Below are 27,355 nucleotides of genomic sequence, written 5' to 3' on the forward strand. Positions count from 1 at the left end.
GCCAAAAATTTAACAAGAATTTAAATGAGTTGTGTTCCATTTTAGGGCCTTCTTTTGCCAAGTTGTTAAGCAAATCATTGCAGTTGTGAAGTGAAGCATGCCTTTGTTAAGCAAACCTTGCTTCCCTCATTGACTACTTGTAGGAAGCCAGCTGGGAAGGTTACAAATGGTGATCACATGACCCCAAAACCAAAACTGTCATAAATACATGCCAGTTGCCAAGTGGCCAAATTTTGATCACATGACCATGAGGATGCTGCAATCATCGTAAGTGTGAAAACAGGTCATCAGTTCCTATTTTTTTAGTGCTGTTCAAATAGTCACTAAAGAAATGATTGTAAACTGAGAACTACCTGTATTATGTTATGTTTTTAATCCTAACAATCAACTATTTTATTGTAGAGCTTTCCAGCTTACTTCCTCTGACAGCCTTAGCCCCAGAATGAAGAAACATTCATAGATACATGAACAGAAATAGCAGTGGCAGGATACAGCAATTTATTTTACTTTTTTATGTGTAAAGAAAGGAAGGAATATTTACTTAGACATTGACTTGGTGGAATCTGAGAAGGTGAGAATATTTTCTTGATTGATTAGCTTGATAGGATGGAAATTACTGACTGGCTGAAAGTTTCTATGCTCAATTGTCTAGAAAAGGAAAACAGAGATTTGCTGAGAAAACTGTACTTTTTGCAAGTGGAAAATAAGAAAACAAGAGAGATCTGTTATTCAAGTTTTTTTTTCTCAGTTCAGGCTCTGCAAATAACAAATATAAATATGAATGAATTAGTGAGTAAAGCTGTTACCTGGCATTTTAGGTTTTATTATATTAAAAATGATATTAGCATTTTAGTAAGGCAATCTATGTTTTTTTTAACTTTAGAAAACCATTTTTTCCCTTTCAGCCAAAGGCCATTTTCTTTGAAGTGAAAAAAAAAATTAACTAGCCTTTTCAGAAACTAAACAATAGGAGTGTACATTGAAGTCACTGAATATACTTGCAAGTGTTAAGAAAGAAAGGTGGGTAAGAAAGGAAGGAAGAGATGCATCCCTTAAATTTTCCACTTGTTGAATGTTACATCTAGGGTCAGTTTCTTCTTTTGTTAATTTGTTGCTTCATGATGCATCTTCCACAAATAACAAGTGTATATAATTATATATAAAGACTTGACCTTCCCTGTAATGCACACCTGCCACTTTCCCTGAAATACTTGTGGTTTCTATTGGACAGGGTAAAAAAGCTACTTTTCTCTCTCAAATTTGGGGTCTAGATTCTTTCCAGCTCCATGTTACTTGGATGCCTGGGTTCCATATGCAAGCAGTCAAACAATCTCCAATTCTTACAATAACAACCTTCTTATTATAACCATGTTCTGGAAAAGCTGTTACTAACACTGTAAAAGAAAACAGGTTTTTCCCCTCTTTTTTAGCATGTTAGTAATTATTAAAATGATCGACTGAGTTGTAAACGTATGCAAAATCGGCTTGGATTAAAAGGTGTTTCTGTATTTGTTACTGACATAAATGTTATTGAACTATTCTATTATTTAAATTAATAATGTAAATGTTTGCCTGATGAACTGAACTTGATTAAATTAAACCATTTCCCATTAATTCTGACACATTGTCAAATGGTGAGGCATGGTCTTCAGAACCTGGAAAAACAATATTTAGGTACTACAATATTGCTTAAATAGCTGCTGACTGTATATTTTTCAAAAATATTTTAAAACAAAACAAAACCTTTGTTCATGCACTCATAAACAATGAGCCAAGGAAAAAGAAAGGAATGGGATTTTTTAAAAAAATCATTGCATAATTGCAAAGTGGTTCCAGGACACTGAGGTAATTCTGGTATATTAGTCTTGATTATCATAAAACTATGTAATAACTTTCCACAAGAGAGAATATTGGTCTGTTTGACAAAACTGCTACCATACCAATTTGTGGTCATGATTATTCTCATTAATTGAACATTTTAATTTAATATCACAAGCTACACTGGCTAATGGAATAAAGAAGGAAAGGAAGACCTATTTTAGGTTAAAGCACTTGGCCTTTAAGTTGAATATGGAGGTCAAATGCTGTATTTAACAGAATGTCTTAAATATCATTGTTATTATTTCCTATTGCAACCATTCTGTTTCTTACTCTCTCACCATTAAAAACCAAGGCAGGAGTTTTCAGAATGTGGTTAAAAAAAATTAAGATGGCTGCCACAACAGTGTAGCTGAAATTTCACCTGCTTCTTATGCATGTGCCACACAGATTTAGTATCAATTGCATGTTCATGGTTATCATATTGATTGTTTTGACCATTATTTGAAAGTACTCCTGTCAGGATGCCAGTTTTGGAAAACTGAAGATACATTCAAGACGTTGGTTGTATTAGGTTTCACAACAGGGCTGGATAATAAATCATAGCTGTCTTGCCAAAACCTTGCAGGTTGACCTGGCTTAATGACTGGTCTGTTGAGCTATCATTCTGCGTTATAATGGTGCTGAAAAAATAACTTCATGGCTACCCTTTGCATTTACGACCATCATAGCATCAACATTTTGGTGCTTCACGAGCAGTGGATGTCGTAGCAGCCTATCATCATGTGAGCATTTCACAGCCATCAAAAACAGTCTGTGGAGAAGCTGATGATAAAATCTCAAGTTGCAGTCGCATGATATATCACTCAACAACCTACAGTAACTTGCTTAATGATTGAAGTGAAAATGATATTATAAATCTGTCCTGGTCATGTGTTATTTTATTTAGCAACCATGTCACTTAATGAAGGAGTTCCTGGGTTCCAGTTATGGTTACTAAGCAAGGACTCTCTGAATTCATTAATAGGCTTAACTAGGCAGAAGATTTTTGGGCTGGATTTAGCTAAATTAAACTCTTCATTGCAGACAAGTAGGAAGCCTTACACCACACATGATTTGACCTTTGCAGTGAACAGATGACAAAGGACTCTCCCAGCTGAAAGGAAGGAAGGAAGGAAGGAAGGAAGGAAGGAAGGAAGGAAGAAAGAAAGAAAGAAAGAAAGAAAGAAAGAAAGAAAGAAAGAAAGAAAGAAAGAAAGAAAGAAAGAAAGAAAGAAAGAAAGAAAAGACTGAAAATAAGTACATGCTGTGCATTTCCAGAAAATGTGAATAGACAAAGAGGTAGTTCAATACGATGTGCGTGTAAGTATATATGTGTATAATACTTAACATGCTTCCTCTGTTGTAGATTATTTGTAATATCTGAAATTGCCCTGAGAAACTAAATATCTAAACTAGAGCCTCTTCTTCTCTAATTTATCTTCCTTAATTTTGATTGTGGCTAACCCAACTTAGATTTGTTGCAGATGATCATTCTTTATATTTTCCTTCAGATTTTAATCTTGAACAAACAGCTAGGATCCAGAGATCCCATGAATAAAGGTCTGGTACCGATTGCAATGATTATTCAGTACTTTCGCCTTCTCTCTGAAACCATCTGTGACTTCTACAGTGTACAATGATTGAAAAGGGGTGAATGTTGTAAACTAGTTTTTCCCATCCTCCAATTCTGCTGGCTTGCACACACTTTTCTTTGTGGAAAGGCGATCTAAATTCACTGGTTTCTTTTTTAAAGATTGCAAATTTAAAGAAGAATGAAAGAATGCTTAGTATGGGTCACTTGTCAGATTGCATTGAGATACTGTTTATATAATATCATATGCACCACAAGGATTAGTCCTAGATACTGATTCTTCAAAAAAAAAAGGCCATATTGTATACTGATTTAAGTTTAGCAACTGAAAGACCCAGGTTTAAACTTATACTTTATATGCTCTACTTTAATATAAATCATGGAACTTGCTATTTTAAAAAGTTTGTTAAATGAACTGATTATGATTTTAAAGTCTGAACATTATTTAAATGAAAACATTTGACCTATTTTTTCTTTCCAATTTTATTTTATTTTTTATATTTGTTTATTTTTTAAATTCAGTGTGGTTTATGCAACATGTTGTTTTTTTATTTTTTGCCCTGTAAGATTTCACTTGCATAATATTTTTGACTGTATCCAAGGGCCTTTAATTAATTAGTATTAATAATAAAGATAAAAATAGATAAAAAAGATAAGATTAAAAAAAAAGATAAAAATAGTGGTTATCTCTTACTGCATGACACTTCAGGGTCAGATTTTTTTTCATTCTTTATCCCTTCACCATTTTCACTTTTATACTTTTCAATGTTCTTTTTCAAATTCTGATTTATAATATTATTAATGTTGCCTTTATTATAAAGTCAAAATTTATCTTTCTAATACTGACTATCTTTAAATTTAAATTTATGAATTTATGAATTACTGGATTTCCCAAATTTTTCCCATTTTCTTTTAATAGCATATTTACATAAATAATTTCTTCAGCTTCATTTTTCTCTACTTATAAACATTTATGTTTTCTGAGGTTTTACTCTGCTTGGTCATACATTTTAAAATACATCACTACTTTATTTTATATACTGTCATGAAAGTCTTCTTATAAAAATCTCTACTAATTTTCCAACTCCATTATACACATTAGGTATTATTAATACTTTGGATCAGAGGTGGTATTCAGCAGGTTCTAACCAGTTATGGAGAACTGGTAGTGGAAATTTTGAGTAGTTCGGAGAACCGGCAAATACCGTCTCTGACTGGAGATTTTATAGTATCCATCCCCTGCCACTCCCACCAAGCCGCTCCCACAGAACCGGTAGTAAAAAAAATTGAATCTCACCACTGCTTTGGATATGTGTGAATATGCCTATTTATATCAGTCTATATTCCTGGCAATTCCCCAGATAATCCCTTGCAGTTTTCTCAGCAAGATTTTAGAAGTGGTTTAACATTGTCTCCTACCGAGGGCTGAGATAAAATGACTGGCACAAGTCATTGAATTTAAATTCCTCTGTCCCTCTTCCTCTTCTCTCCCACATTTAAATTGGTAGATTATATGAACATCATCTTATGTTTTAAACAATTCTTTTTAAAAATCATTTTAAACCATTCTTATTGGCCCCTGCCCCATCTCTCATCTCAGATGTTTTGAATTTTTAATGGTTCCTTTAAATCAGGGCTGTCAAACTCCCGCCCCATGGGTCGGATGCATGTGCTGGCCACGCCCACACCCATTTTAGCAAAGGGGGAAAAGTCCCATTATGTCACATGATGCTGCCATGATGACGTGAATTTAAACCCCTGCTTTAACTCATCATGAACACTCTATAGTAGTGATGGCTAATCTTTTCTGGACCAAGTGCCCAATGTGCGCGTGTCTGAACCCCAAAAATGCAATGCACACCTTCATGCATGCGTCCCCACACATGCAGGCAGGACCCCCCTGCACATGCCCCCTCCCCCCTGTGCATGCATGCATGATGCCCCTGCAAGCACCCTGCCTCCATGTATACACAGCAGAGACCTGAAGGCCAGTTGGCTGGTGTGAGGCATGTGCGCAAGTGCATTGGTGCTGAACTGGGGCGATGGCTCACATGCCATCACCCCTGGCACGCCTGGCATAAGTTCACCATCAGGGCTCTATAATTTGCATTACTAGTACATGATGACTGTATTATGTCAGTGTTTATAATCAGTCTGTGTGATCTCTTTGTTCAAACTGAGTGTATGATCTACTGTTACTTCTGCTTCTTTGCACAATCTGCAGTTTCAGTTCTGGTCTTGACTGCATTAATTTTAATAATTTCTTTTTTAACAGCCAAAATTAAGCCTTCAGTTTCTTTTTTAATTTTCCAATTGTAACTCATTGCAAGGTTTTAACTTAATTCACTTTCCCCTCAAACCTTTGTAGAAATCGACTGTGTAATGCTTTTCCTTGCCAGATTAGTGTTTATGTTTTTATTACATTATTTTGATATTCGTGTTTTGTTTACCATGCAGTTGGTAGGTTTCAATTTTTAACTTACATCATTGCTTGTTTTTGGTTGTCTTTTACTTTATCAGCTAATTCATGCTTTTCTTCTTCCACAGGTTGTTTGACTGAAGCAAATCTCTACCTCCATTTCTGTGGGCCAGGTATAAACATCACTTAATATAATACAATGAATAGTGACTAGTCATAAGTTTTCTTGTCCTTTTAGTGCAAACTGTGCAGTTCAGTTTGTATCCAATTAATAATTCCAGAATTTTATTGTATCACACATATGGTCCAGATACTGATTTATTTTATGGTATTTCCACTATTCAGTTTTATCTTTAGCAATTTAGCAATCACTCTTTGAATACATATTTTTACTAATCATATTTTTGACTTGTCCATCTTTGATGGTAACCAACTGTGAAATACCCAGGTACTTGTACGCTTCGTCCTGATGAATCCTAATGGTTTGGTCATAATAAAGAATTTTTATGATTGTTATTTATAAATAATAAAGTATTATTAGTAGTATACTGTTACTCCACAAGACTGAGCACAACAAGTTTATCCAATCCAGTTTATTACACATTATATAATAGCAGAAATGTGAACATCTAGTTTATGGAGAATAAATACATGTCACCCACCAAACATGTAATGCTGGCTAGGGCTAGATATCTTGGCTTCAGAAATCCAGTTGACCACTAGACGGCACTAAAGTTTCTATATCTTTTTGCTGGCATGTAGTGGTTATCTGGAATTTTGCAATTGAGATCCAGTAGCCTAGCCTAGGACACACTGTGTTTTTAGAACACAGCCAACAGAAGTTCTGTCTGGAATTTAATTATTTGCTGTACATTCTATACACAGAAAGTGATGTCTAAAAATGCATACTACCACAGGAATCTCAATTTTATTATTCATTTAGCTACCCCCCAGTATTTTGCAAAAGAAGGTTTACAAATTCTCTCTGACAGTTCTTTTTTCCATCTGATAAATTCATAACTCCGGGGCGGCAAATGTCTTGGATGCATTTTGTTTCAGCTTCAATTTCATAGCTAATAAGCTTTCAGCTGCAGATTCTTCACTGTCTACTGCCACCTACTGCCAGATTGAAATAAGTGTAGATAGACCTACTTCAAAAAATTCTGCGAAGTGGCAACGTAGAAAAGTGTCTCAGTGGATTAGCTACACAGGAGCATACACATACACACAACCCCAAAGTACTGAGACATATCAAGAGAAAACCAATTGTTAAGCAACAGGAAGCACATGTGTAAAAAGTTAAATCATTTCTATTAATAAGAGTCTGTTTTTCTAATACATAATCAGATACTTAAGGTTGAAAACATTTGTATATATTATTGTCTTTTCTCCTTGACTTTTTCCAATTAAAAATCCCTTTGATGTGGTCACCCTCCCAGCTTTACTCTAGAGTTTTAATTCATTTGATCTATAAAATGTGAAAACATCTTTGGGAGGGGGTGCAGGTGTGGAGTGGAGTTGACTTAAATTATTTCTTTCCATGTTTTATAATCAATGCAAATGCATTCTAAAGTCTCAGGTCAGACCTCAGTTTTGAGAAATCAAAAACATGTTTCTCTTGTATTTATGTATTCACATTTTTAGTCTCTTTCCACATGATCTACAGCAGTGATGGCTAGCCTTTTCATTGTCACGTGCCAAAAGTGTGTGTGTGTGTGTGCGCACATGCGCGTGCCTGCACCCATAATGCAATGTGCATGCAACCCCCACGCCCCTGTGCATACGTGCAACCCCCCTGTGCACCATGCACCTCTGCACATGTGCACATGACCCCCAAACTGTGCACCTCTGTGCATACATACGCAACCATCCTGTGCATGCCCCACCCCCTGTGCATGCACGGTAGATACCCAACAATCAGCTGGCTGGTGTGGGGGGTGCATGCATGCGCAGTGGATCTGTTCCAGGCGACAGGTCGCATGCTGGCAGAAATGGCTCTGTGTGACACTTCCGGCACATGTGCCATAGGTTTGCCATCACGGATCTACAGCATACTCCTGGTTTGTAAATAATCATCCAGAAGCTGCTGAAAATGTACATGTGAGTTAGATCTAAGGCTCATTATTAAAATAGGATAGTTCATTCCAAATAGGCAGCATTTACAGATTTTTATTAATTTCCCCCTTTCCTCTTGTTTCCTTTTATTAACAGCCCAATATATTTTAATTTTAGCATAATGTGTTTATAAACAGCTAGCTATAGTGGTGCCCAAAGTGAGCGGTACTGCCTCCTGGGGGGTGGGGTGGGATGCCTTAGGGGGGCGCTAAGAGGCAAGGGGGACAGCAAGGGGTGCTAAGAGGTGGCAGGGGGTGTTCGAGGCCCTGCAGGGTCACCCCATTGACTGTTGCACCTCTCTGGAGCCGGCACCTTGAATGAAATGGGCTCCAGGAGGAGGAGGAGGAGGAGGGGATAGAGTAAAGTGCACTAAATTTGAGTGTGCTGCACAGGTGCTGCAAGAGCAACCATGGAGCCGGCTGTGGTGGGGCCTGGAGGGTGCGCACGAGAGGAGAAGGAGGGGAGAGGGAGGAAGGAAGCCTCCTCCACGGCTTGTGTTCATTCCTCAACCTGGATTTCCAAAAACTTGCCAAGAAGAGAGAAAAGAAACTTCCACACTCTCGGAAAATTCTGCGTGCTCTACTTGAGGCTCTTCGCTATCCTTTTTTCTTCCTTCCTTTTGGAAATCCAGGCTAGCTGAGGAATGAGTGGAAGCCACGGTGGAGGCTTCCCTCCTCCTCCCCCTCCTCCTCCTCTTATTCTTCAGCTAGCCCAGATTTCCAAAAGGAAGGAAGAAAAGGGGACAGCGAAGAGCCCCAAGGAGAGCACGCAGGGCTTTCCGAGAGAAGAGAAGAGACACAGACAGGGAGCAAGAGAGAGAGAGAGATACAGACACACAAAGGGAGGGAGGGAGATTCGGCTCAATTCAGCTCTGTCTGCTCCCCTCTGTCTGTCTTTGCCAATTTTGCAAGGATTCAACAGCGATCTAAGGCAGGCAGCAACCTCATAGCTCTGTGAGGTAACAGCCTGACTGTCACTCCTTTTGGAATACAAGTTTTACTTTTGTATCTTTCCAGAGACAAAGAGAACATGGCCAAATTTCCTTACAGTTATTCCCTGGGTGTGGGAGTTGGGAAGTGGGGTGGGGAGTAGGGGAGAAGGAGGGAGGAGGGAGGAAGAGGCACACACACAGAGAGAAAGAGAGTTAGAGGACAGAGAGATAAGGAGAGGGAGAGAGAAAGAAAGAGAGATGAGAAGGAGGAAAGGAGGGAGAGGGAGATAGAGGGAGAAAGATAGAGATGGGGAGGGAGGAGAGAGAGAGAGAGAAAGAGAGAGCAACCTGTTCCCCATAGAAAACACAGGAAACCACATAACCTGGGGGGGTCATGTGACTCAGTGGGAGTGACATTGAGTTGCCATGCCCACCCATGTCTTGGAGCTCCCGGTGTTTTGTTTTCTGTGGGAAACAGGTCCAAATGGCTCTTTGAGTGTTTAAGATTGCAGATCCATGAACTGGGGCGGGGGGCAGAGGAAGGGGGGCTTTGACCACATGCCCAATATCCAGGATCCTGCTCAGCCAAGCCCGCCCTTCTTTGTACTTGCCATGCCTGACAGCAAGTTCACAGGGTGCCCCTCCTGCCAGGGATCAGCCTCCCAAGCTGCCCCCCCTTGGGGCACTCATGTCATAGAGGGCGGTGCTGTTCTTTCCTTCCTGGAGCAGGGCAGGGTTGAGGAAGCCCAGGGCAGGCAGCTTTGCTCTACTTTCACAATGTGCCACTGCTGCGTTCGACGTACTGGCTCCGCAGGCTCTCCGGTGCAATAGTCAATGGGGTGAGCGTGCAGTGCCGGCACCTCGAACGCCCCCCCGCCACCTCTTAATGCCCCCAAGGGGGCTGGCAGAAGGGGTCTAAATGGTGGCAAGAGGGCGTTTGAGGCGCTGGCACTGCAGGTTCATCCCATTGACTGTTGCACTGCTCCGGAGCCGGTGCCTCGAATGTGGTGACGGCGGTTTTGCTTTACTTTCCCAAAGTGCTGCCGCTGTTGCATTCTGTCTGTCTATCTGTCGGTCTGTCTGTCTATCCATTCATCCATCCATCCATCCAAAAGGTCTGTCTCTGCCTGCCTGCCTTCCTGTCTACCTACCTACCTGCCTGCCTGCCTGCCTGTCTTTCTGTCTACCTACCTACCTACCTATATATCTATCTACCAATATCTACCTACCTATCTACCTACCCACCTATATATCTACCTACCTACCTATCCAAACATCCATCCAAAAGGTCTGTCTGTCTTCCTGCCTGCTTGCCTGCCTACCTACCTACCTATCTATCTACCAATATATCTATCTACCTATCTACTTACCTACCTACCCATCCATCCATCCAAAAGGTCTGTCTGTCTGTCTTCCTGCCTGCTTGCCTGCCTGCCTGCCTGCCTACCTACCTACCTATTTATCTATCTATCTACCAATATATCTATCTACCTACCTGTCTCTCTCTGTCTCTCTATCCATCCATCCATCCATCAATCCATCCATCCATTCATGTTCGAAGCGCCGGCCCTGCAGGCACATTGGGAAAGTAGAGCAAAGCCAGTCTGGGAAGGAGGGAGGGAGGGAGGGAGGGAGAGAGAGAGAGAGATTGAGAGAGAGAGAGAGAGAGAGAGATCTGATGCATCAGATTGAAATGAGACCTAGCTTAGCCTGAGGCCCTTTGCCACATTGAAACATCTTTGCCATCACATTGAAACATCTTTGGCTTCTATTAAAGGTTTTGTGGATGAAACATGGTCAAGACTATCAGGAAGCTCTCACATTTTGTTGAGGCTTTAAACAGGATCCATTGGACCAGATCTCCACCCTAAAATATTACTTTTCCCCAATGTTTTAAAGTGCCAATTCTGAAGAAGGCAAAACCAAAATGTACTAGTAAATTACAAGGAGAACACACACACACACACACACACACACACACACACACACACACACACACTTCTAACCCTGCTGGAGCAGGTGATTGGACTAGAATAGATATCTCATTATCTATCTCCTCCCTCCCTCCTTCTTTATTTCTTTTTCTTTCTGTCCCTTCCTTTCATCCCGCCCTCTTCCTTCATCTGTCCCTTTTTCTTTTTTTCCCCTTTCTCTTTCTTTTTTCCTTCTCTCTTTCTCTCTCTCTATCTCTCTTTCCCTCTCTCAGGCTCACCCCATTGACTTGGTGCACCGCTCCTCTCAGACTTGTTTGGGCAGGTCCCTCCAGTGCAGCGGGCTCAATGGGGTGGACCTGAGGGGCTGGAACCTAAAATGTGGCAGTGGTGGCATGTTTGAAAAGTCAAGCAAAGCCAGAGGTCGGTAATTTTTACTGCAAAGAATCACAAAAGCTTCTGGGTTGTGCACAAGAAGGAACACACATGTCAATGCAATTCAGCAACATAAAATAAAGAAATAAAAATAAAACAAATCAACAAGAATCGGCAAAGCATCTCTGATTAGATTTTATTCACTACTAGAATCTAATCAGAGATGCTTTGCCGATTCCAGTCCAATGACCTGCTCCAGCAGGGTTAGAAGGGAGCGTGTATACATGTGTGTGCATGGCTGTCAAAACTCCAAAAACAGGACAAGTAGCTCTGGGGAGGCCAGTCATAAATTAGAACACTTGCTAAACAACCGGACATTAAGTGAGGAGCACTTGTATTTGGTTTTCCAGTCACCTGGCCGTGCCCACCCAGTCATATGACCACCAAACCACACCTATCCGGTCATGTGACCGGCAAGCCATGCCCAGCCAGTGAGCCATGCCAGCCAGTCACATGACCAGCAAGCCATGCCCACACAGTCACGTCACCAGCAAGCCACACCCTCAAATTAGGCCATGCCCACAGAAATTTAAATCCCACCCCTGGGTGGGGAGCACTGAGGATAAGTTTGTAGCACAAAGGGGGCAGTGGATTGAAAAAGTTTGGGAACCACTGAGTGAGAATATACATTAAATGTGAAAACAATGTGTCACATCCAATGGAAATGATCTGTCATCAAAGGCAAAGATCCATTTGTTGAAGAAATGTCTTTTTTCTGTTATCACATTTAGCAGGAAAGGAAAAGGAAAAAAAGTTCATCACATTATAATTTGATATCACCACCAAATATAATGTTAATTAATTTAATCAATCGGATTACTCCTAAATCACTGATACATAGGTTTGAGTCATTTGGTAACAACTTAATTTAAAAAATGAAATTTCGAAGAGTAAAAATGTCTGAGGATTTGATCTCGGTTAAAAAGTCATTCTGTAAATCATGCATAGTGCAAAGAAAGTGGATGGCAGGACATAAATTCAAAGTATAACTGCATGCACACATGTATATAGTTCTTTCTCGCAATGTTAGATGCCTGGAGTAATTGCAATAAGTTGAACTGTGGGAGATCCAACACAGATTAATAGAGGTTCTTTACATGACACATAATTGTAGCACTATGTTGGACACAGGGGTGGGAATAAATTTTTTAACAACCAGTTCTGTGGGCGTGGCTTAGGTGGTAGGCATGGCTTGGTGGTCATGTGACTGGGTGGTCATGGCTTGGTGAACATGCTATTGGCTGGGTGTGACCAACTCAACATCACTCATATCGAGGCACGCATCTCCTCGCCTGGCCTCTCATGACTGTGGGGATGCTGCAACAGTCATAAGTGTGAAAAATGGTCATAAGTCACTTTTTTCAGTGCCATTGTAACTTTGAATGGTCACTCCACACAAGCAAAGTACCAGCAAAGGAGGGGAAAAAAAACTCCAGAGTCATTCCTGAGACAGGAAGTCTAGTCCTGCCAAGAATATAATAAGGGTTAACAGAGAGGCAGTTTCTGTAAGCAACCCCAGAATGTTTCCTTCCTGCCTTCCTTACAGGATTAGGCCAGTAATTTCTTCTAACAACTGGTTCTGTTGTCAACAAAAATATATGAATGTTGAATCTTACTTAGGATTTTATTTTATTGAAAGATAAATACATCAGATACTGAATTTGAGATTAATAGAAAAATGCTAATATAAATGCTTTGGCAATTATATTACAATTTTAAGCAAAAAAATAGAATAACCATTAAATATATTTATCAGACAAATAACTAGATAACAAAGCATAATTGCATGCTTTTGTTGGCACTAGGACCTAGATTTATATAGTCTATTTGCACTTAAAAACAGAGAAAAAATAATATATAATATTATCGTCATTTTATTGTGCCATTGTTTCTTTTAAATAAATACTGCCATCAACTCCATCACCATCCCAATGGTGAAAAGTGTTGTAGAGAACTTCCCAAGGGTTATTTATGATTTTGAATAATGTAAAAACCACTGTAAATAAACAGTGCTATAAAATATTGCCTCATTTATCCAAGTTATTTGGATAACATCCAAAATGTGTGGATAATGAGACATTTGGCAATGTCAGTATCTATTTAGAACATGTAGATTCAACATCAAGTGTGGATATAAGTCACAAGGTAAATGTAGATTACTGATCAGTTATAGAAAAGAGATTTGATCCCTAAATATATGTTAGGTTTGGACTGATATCCCCTGAGTCCTGGTTTTAAAAGAATGAGAAATGTAAATGCCTTATCATGATTACTTACTATGAAATTACAAAGATGAGCAATGAAATTGCCAAAATACAGAGGATCTAACCAATTCAAGGTCACTCTAATTTCAAAACTGTGTTCCTATGGCTAGATCCAAGTTCAAAATTTTACTTTTTCAAAATGATTTAAAGAGAGAGAGAGGGGGGTGGTCTAATAAAATAGAGAAAAATGATAATTCTTTGAAATTTGTGGTATTTGCTTACCACTGATTTATTAATGGCCACTACTGAGATGAAAATCTATCAAATGATGCTAAAAGATAGATGAGAAACAGGAAAAAACATTCCCTACCAGTTGTAAGCAAAGGCTGTAAGCGCACATGGATTGATCAGGCAGATTAGTAAAATGAAACATTGAAAACAGTTATAGAGAAGCATTCAATAGAACAGAAATTCTGAAGAATTTATTTTTGGTTAAAAAAATGGAGTGTTTCAAAAACTTAGCTGCAATAAAATAAACACCTCCATTTTTCACCAAAGAGTACAAAAAAATGTAAAAATAGCAGGTAAACATAAGAATATCTGTTAAACTTCAATCTTTTAAATAAAGAAATAAAAGACTAGCCTGGTTACAAATTAATTTAATTTAGATTCAAGTGAAATAAATGTCTGAACTTGCATTAATAACAAGTCTGCAAAAGACTGTAGCTATCAATCAGTTGTGTAGAATCAGGATAGGTTATAAAGTATAATAGACAATAGGATCTACTACAGTGGTGAGATTCAATTTTTTTTTTACTACCGGTTCTATGGGCGTAGTTTGGTGGACCTGGCTTGGCTTGGTGGGTATGGCAGGGGAAGGATATTGCAAAATCCCAATTCCCTCCCCACCCCTCTTACCTGCTTTCCAGCTCCATTCTCCTGTGCAGAGCAACCAAAGAAGATCCAGCTGGGACTCTGGAGGCAGAGAAGAGATGGGGGCAGGGCCAATCAGAGGTGGTATTTGCTGGTTCTCTGAACTACTCAAAATTTCTGCTACCAGTTCTCCAGAACTGGTCAGAACCTGCTGAATACCACCTCTGGTTTACTATCATCCTATCTATTTCATTAATCTCTTTCCCTTGACAAATCAGAGGTAGTATTCAGCAGGTTCTGACCAGTTCTGGAGAACAAGTAGTGGAAATTTTGAGTAGTTTGGAGAACCAGCAAATACCACCTCTGACTGGAGATTTTACAGTATCCTTCCCCTGCCACACCCACCAAGCCAGGCCCACAGAAACAGTAGTAAAAAAAATTTGAAACCCACCACTATGACAAATATTCAAAAATAAAATTAATACTATTGTTTTAAAACACATATGCAGAATAATCAATTATTAGTTATTTAAAAAACACACCAAAGGATTCCAAGTATCCCAGTGTTATATTTTAATTTATATAAAAAAGCAGAAGCAATTAGGAGTATAAAGATGTATTTTTTTTCCCTTCTCTCTCTGTTCTTTTGTTTTGGGCTACTTTTGCGTGTGTGTGTGTGTGTGTATGTGTGTGTGTGTGTGTGTATGTGTGTGTGTGTGTGTATAGGATTGAGTTATTTGTTTTGAAATGGTTTAACAATGTGTAAATTATCCAGACTTGGCATATAATAATAATAATTAGCTACCATTATTATTATTTTCCAAATAGATGTTATAATATAAATAATGCATACAATAAAAAAGAATAATTAGACCGTAAAACAAAAATTTATTTTAGAAATACAAATAATATGAATAGCTACAATATAAAAATTATACATTTGGTGGAGCTTCCCTTTTGTTACCCCATGACAAAATAAAAATTGTATTTAATGGAGGAAAATAGTTCTGTGGGATCAGATTTAGTATCTGATAACAGACCAATTTTCACAAAGATAAAGAATTAGGATATATTCTAGGCAGAGATTCTACATTTTTGGAAAATAGTTACTGAGTACATGTTACCCCGGAGTTTTTCGTCCAGTCTATTATGCCCTTAACTTTTTCACTGCCACACCCAACTTTAGTATACAAGATATTTTTGTATTTGCATTTTCCCCTTATAATATTTTTATTATAAAATGGCTTAAATTCTTTTTGAAAATTTGCACTTATCTATTGTCTTCATTCTAAGTAAACATTTTTACTGCTATTTAGTATTAAAATAGTTTTAAAGAAAGAAAATTGAAAGAAAACTGAAATTTTAGTCTCTTATTTTACCTTCAGCATTTACTGAGTTTTAATGCCTTCTCAGGTAAGCAATGAGGGTCCAGTGGTACCATTGTTGGGATATGTTGAGGGCATCAATTAACCTTAATCTGGCTCTGAGCCAGCCACTCATCTTAAAATTGCCCAGATTGAGAAACACTGCTTTAGAAGCAAAAAGAAATGTATGTTGTGTTTCTTCCTCCAAATTTTGTCATTCATCACAGTAAATTGGCCTGAGAATTAATAAGTGGCCCCAATTCACATAATGAGCTTCCATCCAAGAGATAATAACATGATTCTTGGTCTCCATAAGACTAAGCCAATTCACTATTCTTCAAACATTATTTGTGGTTCAGACAAGAATTCTTGCATTTTTCATGTGCCTGCCCTGCTTTGCATGCATTATATATAAATAGACTTTGCTACGCCTTTTTGTAATTGTATTTTAAAATGTACTTTTTTATTGTTTTGATTGAATTTAAAGATAGAAGGTCACGATTGCTGTTTTTAACTCTGTACGCCCACCAGAGTCACATGCAAATGATGTGGGCAGCTATATAAATTGAATAAATAATTTTAAAAAGTAACAGAAGAATTATTAGAAGACTCTCTACAAAGGATTGATGGATGCATATGATTTCCTGGAGTCTGTTGGGAAGTTTCATGAAGTTTTAGAAAATGATTTTATCACAGATTTTAACAAAAGAATGATCTGATCAAGCAGTGAAATCCCTTAGCCCAATTTCCATGCCATGTCAGTTAGTTGGTTTGCTAAGGACTTAGACATTAGAGACACAGATAACCTTCAATGAACATGTTGAAACACAAGCAAAAAAGCACTTTTCAGATTTACTTTTAGATTTGCAAAACAGAATCTGGCCAAGTATTTTATCTGCATGAATAATACAAATAATAAACTAAATCAATTTTTTATAAATGAATATTCCTTCCTCACCACACATATGCTATAATTATAAAATGATTTTGAATTCAGTCAATAATCTATGTATAATTACTTCTCCTTTTTCCAGACTAGCTCACTGAAATCTTCAAACAGAATGTACATTCATTGACCACTCCTCAATTTGCCTTATCTTAGTAGCAAATAATTTAATGACACCATTTAATAACTAAACCTATTTAAGACAGTTTCCATGAGCTGTCTTTTAAAGCTGCTCAAGGCAGGAGTGGCATCATCAAAACAGCTGTGCCATAAAATTTTGTCTTCCCCTTTTGTTTTGTTTTTACTTGCACTCATCCTGAAATTTGTTCATGTCAGTTTGTTGATTTTGTGGAACAAGTTTAGAATTGGAAGAAATGGAACAAGTTTAGAATTGGGAAGCAAACATATTTGGATTAGATGCTATTTGAAGAGGCATCTTCTTTTGCCTTCAGTTAATTTATTTCACAGGGTGACCTTAAGGTTATTTCAGAAAGAGAAAATATTTTCCTAGTGAGCTTCTTTACACCATATGGTTTATCTAGGGTGTACCAAAAGCCAGGACCCATTAATAATGTATTGTATAAATTGCATGAAATGTTCAAAGGGGTTGCCATTTTCTTCTAAATGGCTCCTTACTCATTTGATACCATCTTTAGACATTACTAAATACACGAACATTTTTACTTCTTGAAAAAGAAAACCCATGTATTGTCATTGCCCTATGGGGTTGACTTTTGGTACATTTTAAATATATATCTGTTATGTTTTTCTTTAATCAGAGCTAAATGCAATCTTTCATGTGCAGGCAGATTATAGTATAGATGGGGAAAGAGGGAGAAAGAGAGAGAGAGGGAGGGGGAGAAAGAGAATGTGTGTTTTTCACTATCACTGAGTGTGGCGGTGCCCCATTATTTAAAGAGGAGAGGTAAGGGGACAGCAAGTGGAGTGACATGGGGGAACCCACTGTGATTACCAGTATGGGTTTTCATAGCGTAGCAATCAAGAAGGGCAGAATGAGATTACACTGGGTTACCATCGATGATCTCACTGGTATTGAGGATGCTAATAGCATGCCATGCAGCGTATTGGCATCTCTGTTCTGATTTTCAGAAAACTTTTTTATTTGCACTTTACAAATGTATAGTCTTTACTCTTTAAAATATTGTTGTAAAGGAGATTGTTTTTATTCTCAGGAAAATTCTCAGGAAAAAACAACAACTGGTACATTTCAACAGAATATAGTCCATGCTTTATATAACGTGACACTTAAATCTTACTAGTCATACGTTTTATTCAATGTTTAAAATTTTTAATTGGGCTTTTACATTAATTTGGCAGTTAAGCTGTTAAAATGTTTAAGAAATGTCAGTTTATCTCCATGAACATTTTGCATACGAAGTATTGGTGTCTTCACCCTTTCCTATTTCATTTTGGATCATGGCTTTCAATATCACCAACTCAGGGGATTGGAGCCGGTCAGCATGGTGTTGTGCTGGCTTGCCTCTTTCTTTTGGGGTTAATTGCAATTGGCAATGATTGATGAGTAAGTCCTACCCCTTGGTACTACTATGTAGGGTATCACAGAGTTTGGTGCTCTCTCCTCTCCTCTCCTCTCCTCTCCTCTCCTCTCCTCTCTGCATGAGGCCAATGGGTAAGCTCATTCATTGCCGTGTACCCAATTATATATATCTCTACTGTATAATGTAGCCAATTATACACTTCTATCCCTGGCAAATTAAGCAATGCCTTGAATGACTCATATTAGTGTCTGGAGACTCTAAGAGTCCAGATGGGCTATGACAATATTGAGTGGCTTTAGATTATAGATCCACTGGTTCTGGGACTTTGTCATCTTTGATGTTGCACTACCCCAGACAGACTATGTGCTCAATTGAGGGGTCCTCATAGACTCACAACTCCTGACTCCTGTCAGTTGTGCCTGTTCCTGGATTAGCAGGCTCTGCTTATAGTCACTCATATTGGTCTGCTGCAATGAGCTCCACATAGGGCTGCCACTGAAGGGTATCCAGAAGTTTCAGCTGATGCAGAATGCAGCAACTAAAGGAATTATGTGTAGTCCTAGAGCACATCTTTGCTTCCAGAATCAATTCAAGAAGCTGGCTTTAACCTTTAAAATGCTTCATGGCATGGAATTAGGCTATTGGGTAATTCAAACTCTCCCCAATTACATCAGCCTGCCAAATTAGATATGGCAGAAAGGACATACTGTAGATACCATAAGCTAGGGACCAACATTCGGTGGATTTTGGAGATGTGCCTACTCCACTTTACATAACTTATGGAATATACTTCCACCCAAATTAGATTAGTTCTATCTTTTTGACATTGTGAAATTTCCTTAAGACCTAGCAAATTTCCTTAAGACCTAGCGTTTAACCAGGCCTGTGCCCCCAAGGAATCAGAGACATACTTAAATGGCTCCGTTGTTAGGTACCGTTGCCTAGGATTTTTATATTTGTTTTTATAATATTTATATTTTAATCTGGATTTTATATTTTTATATTTGTTGTTGTTGTTGTTTGATTGTTGTATGCTGCTCAGAGATGTGTTTTGTGAGGTGGATGGCTGTACAAATTTGTTAAATAAATAAGCTGTTCTTACAATTTCTCATCAAAGTTAGCTTCATAATTATCTACTGTCTGTTACCTGTCTGGATGTATTGATTTCCAAGCTTGATGTTTATGGTTTCTGATGTTATTAAGTAGTTGATAATCTTAGTTATAAGAGGTTTCAGGCCAAAGATTTACTATTTATTGCATTTTGCTGAAAAGTAAAAATCCCTAGAATAAGATTTTGAGATGTAATAAGAGACATTAAAACCTGAGGTTTTTTTTTTTTTTTAAAAAAACTGTCTTTTAAATATACACCATGCAGTGTATTTAAAGTCATACATGAGGGACGTTGAAAGGACCTGGGGGATATTGAAAGGAAGAAAATGTCCTTCTAAGGTGAAAGAAATTGAAAACCAACACTAACTCCTTGCATAGTCACTCATCCTAGAATAAGAATAATGTTTATTTATTGGTACGTTGAGCTATTCCATTCAAAGCTGAGGAACATGGTGGATGGGACTGACATTGAAATTAATGTAGCCTGACAACTGAAATCTATAATACAGATAAAATGGATGAAAACTTGCAACTTATTGAAATAAATGGATTGCATTAGGAATTTTTGACAGCTGATACACAGAGAGATGACCAAAGAGACTGTAAAAACAACTGATTTCATTAGCTAGGACATAATGCTTTTAATTTATTACTTGATCTTTTACTCTGGATAGAGACCAAGTTTGATTTAATCAAACATACATATTATTAAAGATGCTCTTACAGTTATTTTTTTTTCCAAATATAGCCTAATATTAGAGTTAAAATGGAGACGAAAGTATGAGTTCAGAAGAAATAAATTTAGCGGTATTTTTATGGCTTTGAGTAGGTTAATGTGAAATATATTTCATCTTGTTTAGTTCTGTACTGGTGATATCTTGAAGATACATCATTATAAAGTAACTGGATAGTGTGTCAGTGGTTAATGCAATGCCAAGGAGTCATAAGAAGTTGCAGGAAAAGCTTCCATAAGTCTGCTATAAGTGAGAAAATGTTGCTGGTCAAGATATTCCACTTCTAACAAGAATCACACCCCTGTGGCAAATTTCTCAACCCACAACTGTATTATTTAATTAAACCTGGAAACAAATGTAGAAAGCAGGAGCCAGTGGAGGCATGATATGACTTTAAAATCCCCAATACATGTTTCATATAATGTTCTTCAGGGGAAAACTTAAAATTAAGTCTGAATGGTAATGTCTATCTCCCAATTTTGTCACTGATTTACAGATGGCGGAAATGAAGGGGAAAATATTTTTTGCAGGAGTATAGTGAATGTGGCTGAAGTAGGGGATGGTGAAATTTTGGACTGGGGTTTGTGGCCCCTACAATAATCCCAGAAGCCATTTTGTGAAGTAGAAGGCCTAGGGGGAAAATGAGTGGAGGCATATTTGGGCAAATTGCATTTCTGGGATAGGAGGGGAGGAATGGGGCGGGGTTTGTCCAAACATGTTAGATGAACCAAAAATAACTTGTGCCTTATTTTATTTTTACATGCTTTATTATTTAATCTACTTTATTGAATTTATTAGAATATGGAATATATGGTAAATATTTTGCATGGAAGCATTATATACATACAGTATTTCAAGCAAAGAGACAAATTATATTTCTGCTTTCCTCTCTCATCCTGAGCATATTTTCTCCTTGTAACTCCTATTGATTTTGATGAAGTTAAGTTTCAGAATTTCAGTGAACATACCTGGAACGTCAACATTATTTAATTCCAAGCCTGTAATATAGGAACTATGTGGAAGTGACACATGGCTTCTTTTCAAGTAATTCTTTTCTGGTCCACTTTCCCCCTCCTGTAGTTTTCAGAATTCCATTGTGATTGAAATATGTAGGCATCATTTCATTCAAATTTTATCGTTTTCCCACTTGCTCAGTATTGAAGTCATCATCTTTCCAGAAAACCTGTGCAGAATGCTAAATGTGTTTAACACACTATTAAAGCAAGGGGTTGAATATATTCTCATGAGACCAGGACAGAATAACTAAAATCACCAAAACTTTTGAACTTTCAAAAAAGAGTACACTTTGGAGTGATATCTGTCTCTCTATTTCTAATTCTGAAGGTACAAGTCTATGTTGTCTCTCCCTTTCTCTCTCTCTCTCTCTCTCCCCCTCTCATTCTCATGTGTGTGCGCACACGCATGTGCATACATACACACTCAAGTCTCTGTAACTCACAGCATCTGTTTGATTTTGTGTGATTGACTCTGACTGGTACTTGGATAGAATCTACCTGGCAACCGCAGGATTGTAGAATAGGCTGGGACAGCCGAAAAGAAGACATAGGCAGATCAGTTCTATTATGTGGGAAAACTACAGGTTGTGTCCATTTCATCCCCTGGCCATGTTTCAATGGGCAGCCATTTAAATTCTGGAAAGAAAGAAAGAAAGAAAGAAAGAAAGAAAGAAAGAAAGAAAGAAAGAAAGAAAGAAAGAAAGAAAGAAAGAAAGAAAGAAAGAAAGAAAGAAAGAAAGAAAGAAAGAAAGAGAAATTGGGACTAAGAATGTTTGGCCCTACGATAACACTTTTAATCTAAAACCAAATTAAACCAGATTCTATGTCTCAATGAGAGTTGAAGGTAGCATTTATATTCCAAATTCAATATTTTTTTTTAATAGACTTTCTGTGACTTTTATAATCCTTATGCAGTAAATTGTTTTTAGTAGGAAACATCGAAAACAAGGCCACCCTCAGTCTTGGAAACTCACTGGCTAATTTGGTGCCAACCACTTCTCAGTCCAACCTACCCCCTAAGAATAGTTGAGGGACTTTTTTTGTGGAGCCCTGGCCATTACTAGAAGAAGAGGAAAATATAAATCAAATTAATTTCCTAAATTTATTATGCTCAAATTATTATATTGGATAGGACTCAACTTGGTCCCTTTTTGCCAATAGAAGTCCCATCTGTGGACAGAAAGGAAGGCAACTTCTCCTTTCCATAGTAATTCTTACCTTCTCCAGAAAGTTTACTATTAGGAGAAGCATAGGGAAATAGAGAAGAGAAGGAAGAAAACCAGCCCTTCTCTATTGCATCGATAAATGTCTTCTACTGGAAAAGAGGACTAACAAAATATATATTTGCTCATAGGATAATAAACATTACTCAAAACAAAAACATACTAGAAATGTACTAGAATGTGAATTAGAAAAGGGAAAAATCTGCTTTGTTTATTCTAGTTATTGCATACTTTCACATGCCCAAATAGCTTCAGTGCAGAAACTTTTCCACTATCAGAGTGTCCAAGCCTGAGAGTGTGAAATGGTATTCATCAGTAGCTAGCGAGTGTGCCATTGTCATCCTGCCTCCTGTGTGCAAACTGACACCACTTCATGTAAAACCCAGTCACAATCTGAGCTGCGTGGTGAATGCTACTATGACAAGACAGGCACTAGACAGAAACCCATCCAGTGAACAGATGCAATTGACCTCATTATGCTAGCCAATTCTCTAGCTCATTTTGAAGATGGAGAAAGTGAGCGGTCCTAGGAAGTATGTGAGTACTGTACTTCATGCTACAGAGGAAAAAAAACAAAACCCTGGATGGGTTAACTTATCTGTCTTGCCCTGTAGAACAGCATTCCTCTCAAGATCCAGGTGATTTCAACTCTGCTGGTCTTTGGAAATGCCCTGAAGACTTGGTTCTTTCTTTGGCAGGATCAGTCTTGGCCATTTCCTTGGCCAAAATGTTGTGTGATCTATTGCTTTATGTGATATGAATTTTATGACCCATGGAGGTGATACCAGCAAAGAACTTACAGTTCTTTAGCATGCAGGTAGTCCTCAGCTAATGAACACAACTGGGATCAGAATTTCTGTTGCTAAGCAAAATGTTTGTTAAATGAGTCAGAACTAATTTTAAAACCTATTTTTTTCCATGGATGTTAAGCGAATCCCTGTAGTTATATAAATAACATGGTTAGTAAGTGAATCCAGCTTCCCACATGGAATTTGCTTATCGAAAGCTGTTGAGATCAAGTTCTAGGACATTATCTGAAGGGGTTAAAAATCAAGACTGTTAAAAATCAAAGGAAGGAATGTGAGGTTGGTTTGGTTGATGAGATGCAAAATAAATAGATTGTTATAATTTGGTAACAGTGGGTTTTTGCTGACCAGAACTGAATGACAAGGCTTTAAAGATTTGTTTAGAGATAAGAGGTGGGATGTGGGAAACAGAGACTATTTGTTATATTTTAAGAGAAGATGATAGGTTACTAAATGTTTATACTTGAAGGAGGAAGCCATTTTTATAGGATAGGATAGGATAGGATAGGATAGGATAGGATAGGATAGGATAGGATAGGATAGAACAGAACAGAACAGAACAGAACAGAACAGAACAGAATAGAATAGAATAGAATAGAATAGAATAGAATAGAATAGAACAACAGAGATGGAAGGGACCTTGGAAGACTTCTAGTCCAACCCCCTGCCTAGGCAGGAAACCCTACACCATTTCAGACAAACGTTTATTCAACATCTTTTTAAAAACTTCCAGAGTTGGAGCATTCACAACTTCTGGAGGCAAGTTGTTCCACGGATTAATTGTTCTAACTGTCAGGAAATTTCTCCTTGGTTCTAAGTTGCTTCTCTCCTTGATTAGTTTCCACTCATTGCTTCTTGTCCTGCCCTCAGATGCTTTGGAGAATACCTTGACTCCCTCTTCTTTGTGGCAGCCCCTGAGATATTGGACTATCATGTCTCCCTTAGTCCTTCTTTTCATAAACTAGACATGCCCTATGCAGCCTAGAACTGTTGGCTTTTTTGGCAGCTGCTGCACGCTGTTGGCTCATATTTAAATGGTTGTCCACTAGCACTCCAAAATCCCTCTCTCAGTTACTACTATTGAGCAAGGAACCACATATACTGTACCTGCACATTTGATTTTTCTTGCCTAATTATAGAACCTTACTTTTTTAACCATTGAATTTCATTTTGTTAGATTGTGCCCAATGTTCAAGCCTGTCAAGATCCTTCTGTATCTTAAGCCTATCTTCTGGAGTGTTGGCTATTCTTTCTAGCTTGGTGTCATCTGCAAATTTGATGAGTTCCCCATCTATCCCCTTGTCCAAGTCATTGATGAAGTTGTTGAAGAGTACTAGGCCTAAAGCAGAGCCTTGAAGTACTCCACTGCATACTTCCCTCCATATAGATGTAGTTCCATTGAGGACTACACATTGAGTGGGGTTGGCTATATTTCTTTGTTATTTATATATTCTATAATTAGACTCTGGAGACCTAGTCACGGAATGTCTAGGAATGTTGGAATCATTAGAATTTGGGTCTATTGTATTGCTTATCTGAATATACATGGGGGGGGGGGGGCAGCTATTAACATTAAGGAAAGATATTTGCAATTTAAACTATACTTAAGAAAGGGCAAGGACGTTCATAAGGAATAACACAAGTTGAGAATGACTATGGACATGATTGGATTCCACTGAAATCAGAGGAAGTGATACATGAGATGGCTTCTAATAGGAAATGGTATAGACTAAAGAAATAAACATGAAAAAACTTAGTTCTGATTCATTTTCCACCATACTATTTTAAGAGTTATTTCTGGCTTGCTTTCATATCACTTTAAAAATATTCTATTACAGGTACTAGCATAGAAAAATCTCAAAATCTTAACTTGTGTTTATTTTTAGAACCCTCTTAAATATGTAAAGTAACTGAATTAAATTGAAAGGGAGAATATCCATGAGATAGGCTCTAGGGCTCAGAATGATGATCCCGAGACTGTGAAAATGTCCCCTTGGAATCAATAAGTGCCTACAGTCAGTGTTCACGAGTAGAAAAACAGGCTAGAGACTCAAATTAGGAGCTCCTATTGCTTTTAAGATTACATGAGAACAAATTAATTGTTTGCTATCAATTTAATTTGATTTTATTATTATATCTTCAGCATTTTCTGACATTTGCCCCAGTTCCCTTTCCATAGATTTATTTTGTGTGCAGACACTTTCTTCATGGAGTCAAAACCCAAGGTTTCTCAATATGTCTTAGATCAGGCGTGTCAAACTCTCATCATCATGGCAGCATCACGTGACATGTCGGGACTTCCCCCCCCTTTGCTAAACTGGGCAAGGGCGTGGCCAGCACGTGATGCATCTGGCCCATGGGCCATGTGTTGGACAGCCCTGTCTTAGATTATAATTAAAGAACTTATTTGAACTCAATTTCTTGCTGCTGTTTGTCTCCAGAAAATCTATAATCGAATGAGGATGAGGATGAGGATGAAGAAAGAAGACACAGTGTGCCTTTCTTGCACATATTCATCATCCAGTGTTGAAAATCCATAAATGGAAGGGCTCTTTTATTTTGTGGAAGGCAGCCAGATCCAAATGTTATCCCACCCCAGACAGAAGTGCACAAAGCAACTTGGGGTAATTTTGGAATATCTTTGGAGTCCCATAGTCAAAGGGGAAGTGGGAACTGGTAATAAACACCTCCTGCTACTGACATTTATAGGAATGTCTAGACTAGAGTGTTCTTCTATGTGCAACTCTGGAGCCAGCCCATGGTTTCTGCAGAGTGAGAAGGAGCTGCTGTGTCCCTTCTCAGACTCCATTAATAAACCAGTTACTTCCCCATAAGCTATAAATAAGCTCCAGAACATATTTTTGATTTTATTCAAATAATGCCAGTACATGGAAAGATTTCTTTTAAAAAAAAAGTATGATTATAATGGAGTCAGCTAAAAGAATCTATTTATTGTAGCATTGTATTGGAAAATATCCAGTTTGGTACATTTCCTAACTAAGTATGCATATGCTTCCTGTTGTCATTTTATGTCACAACTATACCGTCTAGTCAATGTTTTGTACATGACATACTGCTCAGTTCTTATGATTAGACTCGAGAGACTGAAAGTGAAATGAAAACTAATATTATCTTGATAGATTAAAAAAAAAAACATTCCAACCGGGAGCAATAATTCTTACAGCATGGGATCTCTACATTAAATACTATGTCAGCTAAAATTACTTCTGAGATTGGTAATTGACTATGCAATGTCACTAGTAAAAGATTTCAGTCTGCTGTACAGTATCCACTTAGAATTATAATTCTGAAACCTTTATGGAGTTTGAAAATCAGTTTGTATATGACAATTGTTCCTGAATATTGGGGTGGAAAAAATGACTACGGTACATTATGCCATGGATTTTTCTCTTGCAGGTCTGTGGGATTGCATTTCATAAGATATTATAGTTTTTTCAGAATGGAAAGCTGGAGTAAGATTTGAATTTGACATATAGTGCAAGATCAGATTTAAATTACTCAACAGGATAATAAATTACTAGTTCACTCATTGCCTTCCCAATGGCATAATGTATGGTATTGGGTTGAAAGAGACAATCTGTGGGTGGTTGAACACTCAATAGTAAAATGGGGAATAGTTCTAATGTTGTGTTAGTTAAGCACAAGGTCATATTAAAGATCCCTTGCAATTTCTCCAGAGAATTTTTCCATTTTTCCAGAAGATAAAGGGGAGAAAACAAAAGACAGGGTCCATTCTTATGTCATAATTTACTTTCAGAGGTAATTGCATCAGTTACAGAAAAAATATATATTTGTCTATTTTAATATAAATCACATTGAGTTCAATATATCATTTCAGTCAGTCTACAAATGCTCTTTAAAGAAAGAGTAGATGGGGACATTGTGTGACTGTTGGGCTCCTAGGGATGATGGGGTTCCAGTTACTTGTTAGTGGTCTAATGAAATAAACAAGTCAAATGATGCAGTGACACATGCACAAGCTCAAAGGATGAATATGCAGCAATAACCCTGACATTAACTGATCTCTTCCATGAACCAACTGCTCCTTGAATAATTTTAACAATAGCACTCTTGTACTACAATGTGAGTTGCTTTAATTGAGTCTTCAGTTCTCTCAAGTTTATCAGTAAAGTTTCATTTTCTTACATATTTTTTATAAATTTGGGTCTTACACAAGTAACAATTGTTTAAACATTCCATATGAAATGGTTAATCTGTAATAATAGTTTCCTAACTATATCTTCCAGAATCCAGGC

General features: G+C 37.7%; 1 long non-coding RNA gene across 1 annotated transcript in view; it reads left to right on the forward strand.

The window, feature by feature from the left end:
• LOC148128120 (uncharacterized) overlaps positions 1–2,963 on the forward strand; it is a 32,108-nt gene extending 29,145 nt beyond the window's left edge. Inside the window, exon 3 of the long non-coding RNA XR_015741368.1 lies at positions 2,948–2,963. This is a non-coding gene — a long non-coding RNA (uncharacterized LOC148128120). The remainder of the gene's footprint in view (positions 1–2,947) is intronic.
• The last annotated feature ends 24,392 nt before the right edge of the window (positions 2,964–27,355 follow it).

The sequence above is a fragment of the Pseudonaja textilis genome, chromosome 1 (genome assembly GCF_049901715.1).
Source record: "Pseudonaja textilis isolate UNSWEBS1 chromosome 1, rPseTex1.2, whole genome shotgun sequence".
In the NCBI taxonomy this organism is placed as follows: Eukaryota; Metazoa; Chordata; class Lepidosauria; order Squamata; family Elapidae; genus Pseudonaja; species Pseudonaja textilis.